The following is a 13,679-nucleotide window of genomic DNA, read 5'->3' on the forward strand; positions in this document are numbered from 1 at the left end:
CCAATTCACGTCTCAGCTGTGGGGTCTGCTGCTACTCTGCACTTAGCATGGATGCTTCCCAAAGCAATGCAGTGCCACCTACGCAGAGCCCCTGCTTAGAGAAATACACCTCCTATGTCTTTTCCCACTGAAGGGAGCAGGAGGAAGTACTTGCTTCCTGGGGAACATGGGCCTGCCACTGGAATTTGTTAACCCGCCTCTTGCGGATTTCTCCCCTTTCTTTGATTTACACCTGCAGGCTCTCCCTTGCCATCGGAGCAGGATCTGCTGATGCAGGCCCGGCTGGATCAAATGTGCAAAGGCTTGTCCCCAGGCCTCGGGAAAAAATTGAGCAGAGATTCCCGCCTCCGCCTCCGCCTCCTCTTGCCTTCCGAACGGGCTTCCAAACGGGCAATGCCCTGACGGGTCCCCCACGCCCCATCCTGCCTATGCCCACACCCCTGTATATGAGGGTGACCCATGTCCCTCACCCTCCATGCTCGAACGGAAGACACGTGTGTCCTGAGGGGAGCGCCAGACAGGCATTTCTCCGGCCAGGCAGACCCCTGCAGCACCCGTTAGGCTCCAAAGCCTGTACATTCCCAAGATGCCACTGGTCACTATGCAAATCAGACAGCCCTGGCCACACCCTCTCCGCCGCTGGGCTCTGCTGCTTTCGGTACGTGCAGCTCAGCTTTTTCTTACCCTGAACCAGACTTCCGTTTCAGCAAAAAGGTGGGTTGCAGTGGGTCCGGGATGCCATTTGGAGACAAAGCCTGCGTCCCTGTCAAAGATGACTTCCTGCCGCACACCATGTGGTCAGAAGCCTACGAAAAGAAGCGCACCTCGGAATACAGAATCTCACTTCCTCAAGAGCCTTGCACAAGAGATTTTCCTCCCGCCGAGGAAAGCAACTCAAAGGGAACCTTGCGAAAATCAAATTAGGAGCCAGATTGCGGGATGCTAGGCAAACTGTTTGTCAGAAAAGCAAATTCATTTTGAGAAGCCCTGACCTGCGGGAAGGAAAAGCATTCAAGGGCAGAAGAAGGACTGTTCCCTGACCGGGAATCGAACCCGGGCCGCGGCGGTGAGAGCGCCGAATCCTAACCACTAGACCACCAGGGAACCCACAGCCATACAGCAAAAGTTCCTACACTGCTCTCCTAGTGACAAAGCTCATGGGGGCTGAAAGCATATTTTATTCTACAGCGAATATGAATCAGAACTTGAAAAAACACTCATGATTCCACCAGACTGTTTGTCACTTCCAAGCACAGGCCATCCCCTCCCCCGTGCTACTGAACCTACGAATTCCTGTACAATCGGGATCCCCGGGAAATCACAAGAGGGACACCTAGTGGCCGCTGATAGCTCAAAGACAGCTGGTACACCTTCTCACACCTACCTCGTTATTCAGCTTGCTGGAAGAATACATTGCGAATGACCGATTCAAGAGTGCAAGGGAGAAGAGTGCTCCAAAGTAGATGTATACATCGCAGCCGGGTCTTCCAGCAATTTACCTTTCTGATGAGCTGGTACTGCACTTTACGCCCACATAGAGCACCTGACTGGGTGGGGGACTGCGTGCGCATGAAGGTGGCTGAGGGCAATGGGAGCAAAGCAACCTGGGACACAGGGGACCCAGCCCCTTTCCTCTGCTTTCGTCTATAGGTCGGGGTGCCTTTTTAAGGACCTTCGATTAAAAAAAGCTGAGCTGCGTGGACAAATTACGCACGTCTACGTCTTAGAGGGATCTTCCCTGACCGGGAATTGAACCCGGGCCGCGGCGGTGAAAGCGCCGAATCCTAGCCACTAGACCACCAGGGAGGAGATGCTCTTGTGAGCCTGCCTTGCTCACTTCCTTATTGTGACTAAGCTAACTCCACTGTATAGATTGCCCATAAAGTACGAGTGGGGAAAAGTTAGGTGTCACACAGTGTGTTTGTCATAAGCAATTACCTTTATCCTCCTGCAAAAGCCTTTTTACTCTGCAATCACCTCTTGCTGGACAGCCTGCGCTGGAGCAGCCAGCATGAAAAGGGAGCTGAGTAAGGCAGGACCTAGGGTCTCACCAGGGTGGCCGAGTGGTTAAGGCGTTGGACTTAAGATCCAATGGACAGTTGTCCGCATGGGTTCGAGCCCCATCCCTGGTATGGGTTTTCAGTGGGTGTGCAGGAACTTGCAGATGCTTTTGTAAAGCATTTTCCTCTGCCCTCCTCACCCTCCCAGTGCCCTTCCTTAACAGTCCCAATTCACGTCTCAGCTGTGGGGTCTGCTGCTACTCTGCACTTAGCATGGATGTTTGCCAAAGCAATGCAGTGCCACCTACGCAGAGCCCCTGCTTAGAGAAATACACCTCCTATGTCTTTTCCCACTGAAGGTAGCAGGAGGAAGTACTTGCTTCCTGGGGAACATGGGCCTGCCACTGGAATTTGTTAACCCGCCTCTTGCGGATTTCTCCCCTTTCTTTGATTTACACCTGCAGGCTCTCCCTTGCCATCGGAGCAGGATCTGCTGATGCAGGCCCGGCTGGATCAAATGTGCAAAGGCTTGTCCCCAGGCCTCGGGAAAAAATTGAGCAGAGATTCCCGCCTCCGCCTCCGCCTCCTCTTGCCTTCCGAACGGGCTTCCAAACGGGCAATGCCCTGACGGGTCCCCCACGCCCCATCCTGCCCATGCCCACACCCCTGTATATGAGGGTGACCCATGTCCCTCACCCTCCATGCTCGAACGGAAGACACGTGTGTCCTGAGGGGAGCGCCAGACAGGCATTTCTCCGGCCAGGCAGACCCCTGCAGCACCCGTTAGGCTCCAAAGCCTGTACATTCCCAAGATGCCACTGGTCACTATGCAAATCAGACAGCCCTGGCCACACCCTCTCCGCCGCTGGGCTCTGCTGCTTTCGGTACGTGCAGCTCAGCTTTTTCTTACCCTGAACCAGACTTCCGTTTCAGCAAAAAGGTGGGTTGCAGTGGGTCCGGGATGCCATTTGGAGACAAAGCCTGCGGCCCTGTCAAAGATGACTTCCTGCCGCACACCATGTGGTCAGAAGCCTACGAAAAGAAGCGCACCTCGGAATACAGAATCTCACTTCCTCAAGAGCCTTGCACAAGAGATTTTCCTCCCGCCGAGGAAAGCAACTCAAAGGGAACCTTGCGAAAATCAAATTAGGAGCCAGATTGCGGGATGCTAGGCAAACTGTTTGTCAGAAAAGCAAATTCATTTTGAGAAGCCCTGACCTGCGGGAAGGAAAAGCATTCAAGGGCAGAAGAAGGACTGTTCCCTGACCGGGAATCGAACCCGGGCCGCGGCGGTGAGAGCGCCGAATCCTAACCACTAGACCACCAGGGAACCCACAGCCATACAGCAAAAGTTCCTACACTGCTCTCCTAGTGACAAAGCTCATGGGGGCTGAAAGCATATTTTATTCTACAGCGAATATGAATCAGAACTTGAAAAAACACTCATGATTCCACCAGACTGTTTGTCACTTCCAAGCACAGGCCATCCCCTCCCCCGTGCTACTGAACCGACGAATTCCTGTACAATCGGGATCCCCGGGAAATCACAAGAGGGACACCTAGTGGCCGCTGATAGCTCAAAGACAGCTGGTACACCTTCTCACACCTACCTCGTTATTCAGCTTGCTGGAAGAATACATTGCGAATGACCGATTCAAGAGTGCAAGGGAGAAGAGTGCTCCAAAGTAGATGTATACATCGCAGCCGGGTTTTCCAGCAATTTACCTTTCTGATGAGCTGGTACTGCACTTTACGCCCACATAGAGCACCTGACTGGGTGGGGGACTGCGTGCGCATGAAGGTGGCTGAGGGCAATGGGAGCAAAGCAACCTGGGACACAGGGGACCCAGCCCCTTTCCTCTGCTTTCGTCTATAGGTCGGGGTGCCTTTTTAAGGACCTTCGATTAAAAAAAGCTGAGCTGCGTGGACAAATTACACACGTCTACGTCTTAGAGGGATCTTCCCTGACCGGGAATCGAACCCGGGCCGCGGCAGTGAAAGCGCCGAATCCTAGCCACTAGACCACCAGGGAGGAGATGCTCTTGTGAGCCTGCCTTGCTCACTTCCTTATTGTGACTAAGCTAACTCCACTGTATAGATTGCCCATAAAGTACGAGTGGGGAAAAGTTAGGTGTCACACAGTGTGTTTGTCATAAGCAATTACCTTTATCCTCCTGCAAAAGCCTTTTTACTCTGCAATCACCTCTTGCTGGACAGCCTGCGCTGGAGCAGCCAGCATGAAAAGGGAGCTGAGTAAGGCAGGGCCTAGGGTCTCACCAGGGTGGCCGAGTGGTTAAGGCGTTGGACTTAAGATCCAATGGACAGTTGTCCGCATGAGTTCGAGCCCCATCCCTGGTATGGGTTTTCAGCGGGTGTGTAGGAACTTGCAGATGCTTTTGTAAAGCATTTTCCTCTGCCCTCCTCACCCTCCCAGTGCCCTTCCTTAACAGTCCCAATTCACGTCTCAGCTGTGGGGTCTGCTGCTACTCTGCACTTAGCATGGATGTTTGCCAAAGCAATGCAGTGCCACCTACGCAGAGCCCCTGCTTAGAGAAATACACCTCCTATGTCTTTTCCCACTGAAGGGAGCAGGAGGAAGTACTTGCTTCCTGGGGAACATGGGCCTGCCACTGGAATTTGTTAACCCGCCTCTTGCGGATTTCTCCCCTTTCTTTGATTTACACCTGCAGGCTCTCCCTTGCCATCGGAGCAGGATCTGCTGATGCAGGCCCGGCTGGATCAAATGTGCAAAGGCTTGTCCCCAGGCCTCGGGAAAAAATTGAGCAGAGATTCCCGCCTCCGCCTCCGCCTCCTCTTGCCTTCCGAACGGGCTTCCAAACGGGCAATGCCCTGACGGGTCCCCCACGCCCCATCCTGCCCATGCCCACACCCCTGTATATGAGGGTGACCCATGTCCCTCACCCTCCATGCTCGAACGGAAGACACGTGTGTCCTGAGGGGAGCGCCAGACAGGCATTTCTCCGGCCAGGCAGACCCCTGCAGCACCCGTTAGGCTCCAAAGCCTGTACATTCCCAAGATGCCACTGGTCACTATGCAAATCAGACAGCCCTGGCCACACCCTCTCCGCCGCTGGGCTCTGCTGCTTTCGGTACGTGCAGCTCAGCTTTTTCTTACCCTGAACCAGACTTCCGTTTCAGCAAAAAGGTGGGTTGCAGTGGGTCCGGGATGCCATTTGGAGACAAAGCCTGCGGCCCTGTCAAAGATGACTTCCTGCCGCACACCATGTGGTCAGAAGCCTACGAAAAGAAGCGCACCTCGGAATACAGAATCTCACTTCCTCAAGAGCCTTGCACAAGAGATTTTCCTCCCGCCGAGGAAAGCAACTCAAAGGGAACCTTGCGAAAATCAAATTAGGAGCCAGATTGCGGGATGCTAGGCAAACTGTTTGTCAGAAAAGCAAATTCATTTTGAGAAGCCCTGACCTGCGGGAAGGAAAAGCATTCAAGGGCAGAAGAAGGACTGTTCCCTGACCGGGAATCGAACCCGGGCCGCGGCGGTGAGAGCGCCGAATCCTAACCACTAGACCACCAGGGAACCCAGAGCCATACAGCAAAAGTTCCTACACTGCTCTCCTAGTGACAAAGCTCATGGGGGCTGAAAGCATATTTTATTCTACAGCGAATATGAATCAGAACTTGAAAAAACACTCATGATTCCACCAGACTGTTTGTCACTTCCAAGCACAGGCCATCCCCTCCCCCGTGCTACTGAACCGACGAATTCCTGTACAATCGGGATCCCCGGGAAATCACAAGAGGGACACCTAGTGGCCGCTGATAGCTCAAAGACAGCTGGTACACCTTCTCACACCTACCTCGTTATTCAGCTTGCTGGAAGAATACATTGCGAATGACCGATTCAAGAGTGCAAGGGAGAAGAGTGCTCCAAAGTAGATGTATACATCGCAGCCGGGTTTTCCAGCAATTTACCTTTCTGATGAGCTGGTACTGCACTTTACGCCCACATAGAGCACCTGACTGGGTGGGGGACTGCGTGCGCATGAAGGTGGCTGAGGGCAATGGGAGCAAAGCAACCTGGGACACAGGGGACCCAGCCCCTTTCCTCTGCTTTCGTCTATAGGTCGGGGTGCCTTTTTAAGGACCTTCGATTAAAAAAAGCTGAGCTGCGTGGACAAATTACGCACGTCTACGTCTTAGAGGGATCTTCCCTGACCGGGAATCGAACCCGGGCCGCGGCGGTGAAAGCGCCGAATCCTAGCCACTAGACCACCAGGGAGGAGATGCTCTTGTGAGCCTGCCTTGCTCACTTCCTTATTGTGACTAAGCTAACTCCACTGTATAGATTGCCCATAAAGTACGAGTGGGGAAAAGTTAGGTGTCACACAGTGTGTTTGTCATAAGCAATTACCTTTATCCTCCTGCAAAAGCCTTTTTACTCTGCAATCACCTCTTGCTGGACAGCCTGCGCTGGAGCAGCCAGCATGAAAAGGGAGCTGAGTAAGGCAGGGCCTAGGGTCTCACCAGGGTGGCCGAGTGGTTAAGGAGTTGGACTTAAGATCCAATGGACAGTTGTCCGCATGGGTTCGAGCCCCATCCCTGGTATGGGTTTTCAGCGGGTGTGTAGGAACTTGCAGATGCTTTTTTAAAGCATTTTCCTCTGCCCTCCTCACCCTCCCAGTGCCCTTCCTTAACAGTCCCAATTCACGTCTCAGCTGTGGGGTCTGCTGCTACTCTGCACTTAGCATGGATGCTTCCCAAAGCAATGCAGTGCCACCTACGCAGAGCCCCTGCTTAGAGAAATACACCTCCTATGTCTTTTCCCACTGAAGGGAGCAGGAGGAAGTACTTGCTTCCTGGGGAACATGGGCCTGCCACTGGAATTTGTTAACCCGCCTCTTGCGGATTTCTCCCCTTTCTTTGATTTACACCTGCAGGCTCTCCCTTGCCATCGGAGCAGGATCTGCTGATGCAGGCCCGGCTGGATCAAATGTGCAAAGGCTTGTCCCCAGGCCTCGGGAAAAAATTGAGCAGAGATTCCCGCCTCCGCCTCCGCCTCCTCTTGCCTTCCGAACGGGCTTCCAAACGGGCAATGCCCTGACGGGTCCCCCACGCCCCATCCTGCCTATGCCCACACCCCTGTATATGAGGGTGACCCATGTCCCTCACCCTCCATGCTCGAACGGAAGACACGTGTGTCCTGAGGGGAGCGCCAGACAGGCATTTCTCCGGCCAGGCAGACCCCTGCAGCACCCGTTAGGCTCCAAAGCCTGTACATTCCCAAGATGCCACTGGTCACTATGCAAATCAGACAGCCCTGGCCACACCCTCTCCGCCGCTGGGCTCTGCTGCTTTCGGTACGTGCAGCTCAGCTTTTTCTTACCCTGAACCAGACTTCCGTTTCAGCAAAAAGGTGGGTTGCAGTGGGTCCGGGATGCCATTTGGAGACAAAGCCTGCGTCCCTGTCAAAGATGACTTCCTGCCGCACACCATGTGGTCAGAAGCCTACGAAAAGAAGCGCACCTCGGAATACAGAATCTCACTTCCTCAAGAGCCTTGCACAAGAGATTTTCCTCCCGCCGAGGAAAGCAACTCAAAGGGAACCTTGCGAAAATCAAATTAGGAGCCAGATTGCGGGATGCTAGGCAAACTGTTTGTCAGAAAAGCAAATTCATTTTGAGAAGCCCTGACCTGCGGGAAGGAAAAGCATTCAAGGGCAGAAGAAGGACTGTTCCCTGACCGGGAATCGAACCCGGGCCGCGGCGGTGAGAGCGCCGAATCCTAACCACTAGACCACCAGGGAACCCACAGCCATACAGCAAAAGTTCCTACACTGCTCTCCTAGTGACAAAGCTCATGGGGGCTGAAAGCATATTTTATTCTACAGCGAATATGAATCAGAACTTGAAAAAACACTCATGATTCCACCAGACTGTTTGTCACTTCCAAGCACAGGCCATCCCCTCCCCCGTGCTACTGAACCGACGAATTCCTGTACAATCGGGATCCCCGGGAAATCACAAGAGGGACACCTAGTGGCCGCTGATAGCTCAAAGACAGCTGGTACACCTTCTCACACCTACCTCGTTATTCAGCTTGCTGGAAGAATACATTGCGAATGACCGATTCAAGAGTGCAAGGGAGAAGAGTGCTCCAAAGTAGATGTATACATCGCAGCCGGGTTTTCCAGCAATTTACCTTTCTGATGAGCTGGTACTGCACTTTACGCCCACATAGAGCACCTGACTGGGTGGGGGACTGCGTGCGCATGAAGGTGGCTGAGGGCAATGGGAGCAAAGCAACCTGGGACACAGGGGACCCAGCCCCTTTCCTCTGCTTTCGTCTATAGGTCGGGGTGCCTTTTTAAGGACCTTCGATTAAAAAAAGCTGAGCTGCGTGGACAAATTACACACGTCTACGTCTTAGAGGGATCTTCCCTGACCGGGAATCGAACCCGGGCCGCGGCGGTGAAAGCGCCGAATCCTAGCCACTAGACCACCAGGGAGGAGATGCTCTTGTGAGCCTGCCTTGCTCACTTCCTTATTGTGACTAAGCTAACTCCACTGTATAGATTGCCCATAAAGTACGAGTGGGGAAAAGTTAGGTGTCACACAGTGTGTTTGTCATAAGCAATTACCTTTATCCTCCTGCAAAAGCCTTTTTACTCTGCAATCACCTCTTGCTGGACAGCCTGCGCTGGAGCAGCCAGCATGAAAAGGGAGCTGAGTAAGGCAGGGCCTAGGGTCTCACCAGGGTGGCCGAGTGGTTAAGGCGTTGGACTTAAGATCCAATGGACAGTTGTCCGCATGAGTTCGAGCCCCATCCCTGGTATGGGTTTTCAGCGGGTGTGTAGGAACTTGCAGATGCTTTTGTAAAGCATTTTCCTCTGCCCTCCTCACCCTCCCAGTGCCCTTCCTTAACAGTCCCAATTCACGTCTCAGCTGTGGGGTCTGCTGCTACTCTGCACTTAGCATGGATGTTTGCCAAAGCAATGCAGTGCCACCTACGCAGAGCCCCTGCTTAGAGAAATACACCTCCTATGTCTTTTCCCACTGAAGGGAGCAGGAGGAAGTACTTGCTTCCTGGGGAACATGGGCCTGCCACTGGAATTTGTTAACCCGCCTCTTGCGGATTTCTCCCCTTTCTTTGATTTACACCTGCAGGCTCTCCCTTGCCATCGGAGCAGGATCTGCTGATGCAGGCCCGGCTGGATCAAATGTGCAAAGGCTTGTCCCCAGGCCTCGGGAAAAAATTGAGCAGAGATTCCCGCCTCCGCCTCCGCCTCCTCTTGCCTTCCGAACGGGCTTCCAAACGGGCAATGCCCTGACGGGTCCCCCACGCCCCATCCTGCCCATGCCCACACCCCTGTATATGAGGGTGACCCATGTCCCTCACCCTCCATGCTCGAACGGAAGACACGTGTGTCCTGAGGGGAGCGCCAGACAGGCATTTCTCCGGCCAGGCAGACCCCTGCAGCACCCGTTAGGCTCCAAAGCCTGTACATTCCCAAGATGCCACTGGTCACTATGCAAATCAGACAGCCCTGGCCACACCCTCTCCGCCGCTGGGCTCTGCTGCTTTCGGTACGTGCAGCTCAGCTTTTTCTTACCCTGAACCAGACTTCCGTTTCAGCAAAAAGGTGGGTTGCAGTGGGTCCGGGATGCCATTTGGAGACAAAGCCTGCGGCCCTGTCAAAGATGACTTCCTGCCGCACACCATGTGGTCAGAAGCCTACGAAAAGAAGCGCACCTCGGAATACAGAATCTCACTTCCTCAAGAGCCTTGCACAAGAGATTTTCCTCCCGCCGAGGAAAGCAACTCAAAGGGAACCTTGCGAAAATCAAATTAGGAGCCAGATTGCGGGATGCTAGGCAAACTGTTTGTCAGAAAAGCAAATTCATTTTGAGAAGCCCTGACCTGCGGGAAGGAAAAGCATTCAAGGGCAGAAGAAGGACTGTTCCCTGACCGGGAATCGAACCCGGGCCGCGGCGGTGAGAGCGCCGAATCCTAACCACTAGACCACCAGGTAACCCACAGCCATACAGCAAAAGTTCCTACACTGCTCTCCTAGTGACAAAGCTCATGGGGGCTGAAAGCATATTTTATTCTACAGCGAATATGAATCAGAACTTGAAAAAACACTCATGATTCCACCAGACTGTTTGTCACTTCCAAGCACAGGCCATCCCCTCCCCCGTGCTACTGAACCGACGAATTCCTGTACAATCGGGATCCCCGGGAAATCACAAGAGGGACACCTAGTGGCCGCTGATAGCTCAAAGACAGCTGGTACACCTTCTCACACCTACCTCGTTATTCAGCTTGCTGGAAGAATACATTGCGAATGACCGATTCAAGAGTGCAAGGGAGAAGAGTGCTCCAAAGTAGATGTATACATCGCAGCCGGGTTTTCCAGCAATTTACCTTTCTGATGAGCTGGTACTGCACTTTACGCCCACATAGAGCACCTGACTGGGTGGGGGACTGCGTGCGCATGAAGGTGGCTGAGGGCAATGGGAGCAAAGCAACCTGGGACACAGGGGACCCAGCCCCTTTCCTCTGCTTTCGTCTATAGGTCGGGGTGCCTTTTTAAGGACCTTCGATTAAAAAAAGCTGAGCTGCGTGGACAAATTACACACGTCTACGTCTTAGAGGGATCTTCCCTGACCGGGAATCGAACCCGGGCCGCGGCGGTGAAAGCGCCGAATCCTAGCCACTAGACCACCAGGGAGGAGATGCTCTTGTGAGCCTGCCTTGCTCACTTCCTTATTGTGACTAAGCTAACTCCACTGTATAGATTGCCCATAAAGTACGAGTGGGGAAAAGTTAGGTGTCACACAGTGTGTTTGTCATAAGCAATTACCTTTATCCTCCTGCAAAAGCCTTTTTACTCTGCAATCACCTCTTGCTGGACAGCCTGCGCTGGAGCAGCCAGCATGAAAAGGGAGCTGAGTAAGGCAGGGCCTAGGGTCTCACCAGGGTGGCCGAGTGGTTAAGGCGTTGGACTTAAGATCCAATGGACAGTTGTCCGCATGGGTTCGAGCCCCATCCCTGGTATGGGTTTTCAGCGGGTGTGTAGGAACTTGCAGATGCTTTTTTAAAGCATTTTCCTCTGCCCTCCTCACCCTCCCAGTGCCCTTCCTTAACAGTCCCAATTCACGTCTCAGCTGTGGGGTCTGCTGCTACTCTGCACTTAGCATGGATGCTTCCCAAAGCAATGCAGTGCCACCTACGCAGAGCCCCTGCTTAGAGAAATACACCTCCTATGTCTTTTCCCACTGAAGGGAGCAGGAGGAAGTACTTGCTTCCTGGGGAACATGGGCCTGCCACTGGAATTTGTTAACCCGCCTCTTGCGGATTTCTCCCCTTTCTTTGATTTACACCTGCAGGCTCTCCCTTGCCATCGGAGCAGGATCTGCTGATGCAGGCCCGGCTGGATCAAATGTGCAAAGGCTTGTCCCCAGGCCTCGGGAAAAAATTGAGCAGAGATTCCCGCCTCCGCCTCCGCCTCCGCCTCCTCTTGCCTTCCGAACGGGCTTCCAAACGGGCAATGCCCTGACGGGTCCCCCACGCCCCATCCTGCCTATGCCCACACCCCTGTATATGAGGGTGACCCATGTCCCTCACCCTCCATGCTCGAACGGAAGACACGTGTGTCCTGAGGGGAGCGCCAGACAGGCATTTCTCCGGCCAGGCAGACCCCTGCAGCACCCGTTAGGCTCCAAAGCCTGTACATTCCCAAGATGCCACTGGTCACTATGCAAATCAGACAGCCCTGGCCACACCCTCTCCGCCGCTGGGCTCTGCTGCTTTCGGTACGTGCAGCTCAGCTTTTTCTTACCCTGAACCAGACTTCCGTTTCAGCAAAAAGGTGGGTTGCAGTGGGTCCGGGATGCCATTTGGAGACAAAGCCTGCGGCCCTGTCAAAGATGACTTCCTGCCGCACACCATGTGGTCAGAAGCCTACGAAAAGAAGCGCACCTCGGAATACAGAATCTCACTTCCTCAAGAGCCTTGCACAAGAGATTTTCCTCCCGCCGAGGAAAGCAACTCAAAGGGAACCTTGCGAAAATCAAATTAGGAGCCAGATTGCGGGATGCTAGGCAAACTGTTTGTCAGAAAAGCAAATTCATTTTGAGAAGCCCTGACCTGCGGGAAGGAAAAGCATTCAAGGGCAGAAGAAGGACTGTTCCCTGACCGGGAATCGAACCCGGGCCGCGGCGGTGAGAGCGCCGAATCCTAACCACTAGACCACCAGGGAACCCACAGCCATACAGCAAAAGTTCCTACACTGCTCTCCTAGTGACAAAGCTCATGGGGGCTGAAAGCATATTTTATTCTACAGCGAATATGAATCAGAACTTGAAAAAACACTCATGATTCCACCAGACTGTTTGTCACTTCCAAGCACAGGCCATCCCCTCCCCCGTGCTACTGAACCGACGAATTCCTGTACAATCGGGATCCCCGGGAAATCACAAGAGGGACACCTAGTGGCCGCTGATAGCTCAAAGACAGCTGGTACACCTTCTCACACCTACCTCGTTATTCAGCTTGCTGGAAGAATACATTGCGAATGACCGATTCAAGAGTGCAAGGGAGAAGAGTGCTCCAAAGTAGATGTATACATCGCAGCCGGGTTTTCCAGCAATTTACCTTTCTGATGAGCTGGTACTGCACTTTACGCCCACATAGAGCACCTGACTGGGTGGGGGACTGCGTGCGCATGAAGGTGGCTGAGGGCAATGGGAGCAAAGCAACCTGGGACACAGGGGACCCAGCCCCTTTCCTCTGCTTTCGTCTATAGGTCGGGGTGCCTTTTTAAGGACCTTCGATTAAAAAAAGCTGAGCTGCGTGGACAAATTACACACGTCTACGTCTTAGAGGGATCTTCCCTGACCGGGAATCGAACCCGGGCCGCGGCGGTGAAAGCGCCGAATCCTAGCCACTAGACCACCAGGGAGGAGATGCTCTTGTGAGCCTGCCTTGCTCACTTCCTTATTGTGACTAAGCTAACTCCACTGTATAGATTGCCCATAAAGTACGAGTGGGGAAAAGTTAGGTGTCACACAGTGTGTTTGTCATAAGCAATTACCTTTATCCTCCTGCAAAAGCCTTTTTACTCTGCAATCACCTCTTGCTGGACAGCCTGCGCTGGAGCAGCCAGCATGAAAAGGGAGCTGAGTAAGGCAGGGCCTAGGGTCTCACCAGGGTGGCCGAGTGGTTAAGGCGTTGGACTTAAGATCCAATGGACAGTTGTCCGCATGAGTTCGAGCCCCATCCCTGGTATGGGTTTTCAGCGGGTGTGTAGGAACTTGCAGATGCTTTTGTAAAGCATTTTCCTCTGCCCTCCTCACCCTCCCAGTGCCCTTCCTTAACAGTCCCAATTCACGTCTCAGCTGTGGGGTCTGCTGCTACTCTGCACTTAGCATGGATGTTTGCCAAAGCAATGCAGTGCCACCTACGCAGAGCCCCTGCTTAGAGAAATACACCTCCTATGTCTTTTCCCACTGAAGGGAGCAGGAGGAAGTACTTGCTTCCTGGGGAACATGGGCCTGCCACTGGAATTTGTTAACCCGCCTCTTGCGGATTTCTCCCCTTTCTTTGATTTACACCTGCAGGCTCTCCCTTGCCATCGGAGCAGGATCTGCTGATGCAGGCCCGGCTGGATCAAATGTGCAAAGGCTTGTCCCCAGGCCT

At 53.4% G+C, this 13,679-nt stretch overlaps 7 non-coding genes across 7 annotated transcripts; 2 read left to right on the plus strand and 5 right to left on the minus strand.

Moving 5' to 3' along the window:
* Positions 1-1,032: 1,032 nt before the first annotated feature.
* TRNAE-CUC (transfer RNA glutamic acid (anticodon CUC)) lies at positions 1,033-1,104 on the minus strand. The gene has a single exon. It is a non-coding gene; the product is annotated as a tRNA-Glu (tRNA).
* Positions 1,105-2,049: 945 nt separating this feature from the next.
* TRNAL-UAA (transfer RNA leucine (anticodon UAA)) lies at positions 2,050-2,132 on the plus strand. The gene has a single exon. It is a non-coding gene; the product is annotated as a tRNA-Leu (tRNA).
* A 1,126-nt stretch (positions 2,133-3,258) lies between these two features.
* TRNAE-CUC (transfer RNA glutamic acid (anticodon CUC)) lies at positions 3,259-3,330 on the minus strand. Its single transcript has one exon. It is a non-coding gene; the product is annotated as a tRNA-Glu (tRNA).
* A 2,154-nt stretch (positions 3,331-5,484) lies between these two features.
* TRNAE-CUC (transfer RNA glutamic acid (anticodon CUC)) lies at positions 5,485-5,556 on the minus strand. The gene has a single exon. It is a non-coding gene; the product is annotated as a tRNA-Glu (tRNA).
* Positions 5,557-7,710: 2,154 nt separating this feature from the next.
* TRNAE-CUC (transfer RNA glutamic acid (anticodon CUC)) lies at positions 7,711-7,782 on the minus strand. The gene has a single exon. It is a non-coding gene; the product is annotated as a tRNA-Glu (tRNA).
* Positions 7,783-10,953: 3,171 nt separating this feature from the next.
* TRNAL-UAA (transfer RNA leucine (anticodon UAA)) lies at positions 10,954-11,036 on the plus strand. The gene has a single exon. It is a non-coding gene; the product is annotated as a tRNA-Leu (tRNA).
* A 1,132-nt stretch (positions 11,037-12,168) lies between these two features.
* Positions 12,169-12,240, minus strand: TRNAE-CUC (transfer RNA glutamic acid (anticodon CUC)). Its single transcript has one exon. It is a non-coding gene; the product is annotated as a tRNA-Glu (tRNA).
* Positions 12,241-13,679: the final 1,439 nt, after the last annotated feature.

Source organism: Triturus cristatus, chromosome 5_2 (genome assembly GCF_964204655.1).
Source record: "Triturus cristatus chromosome 5_2, aTriCri1.1, whole genome shotgun sequence".
NCBI lineage: Eukaryota > Metazoa > Chordata > Amphibia > Caudata > Salamandridae > Triturus > Triturus cristatus.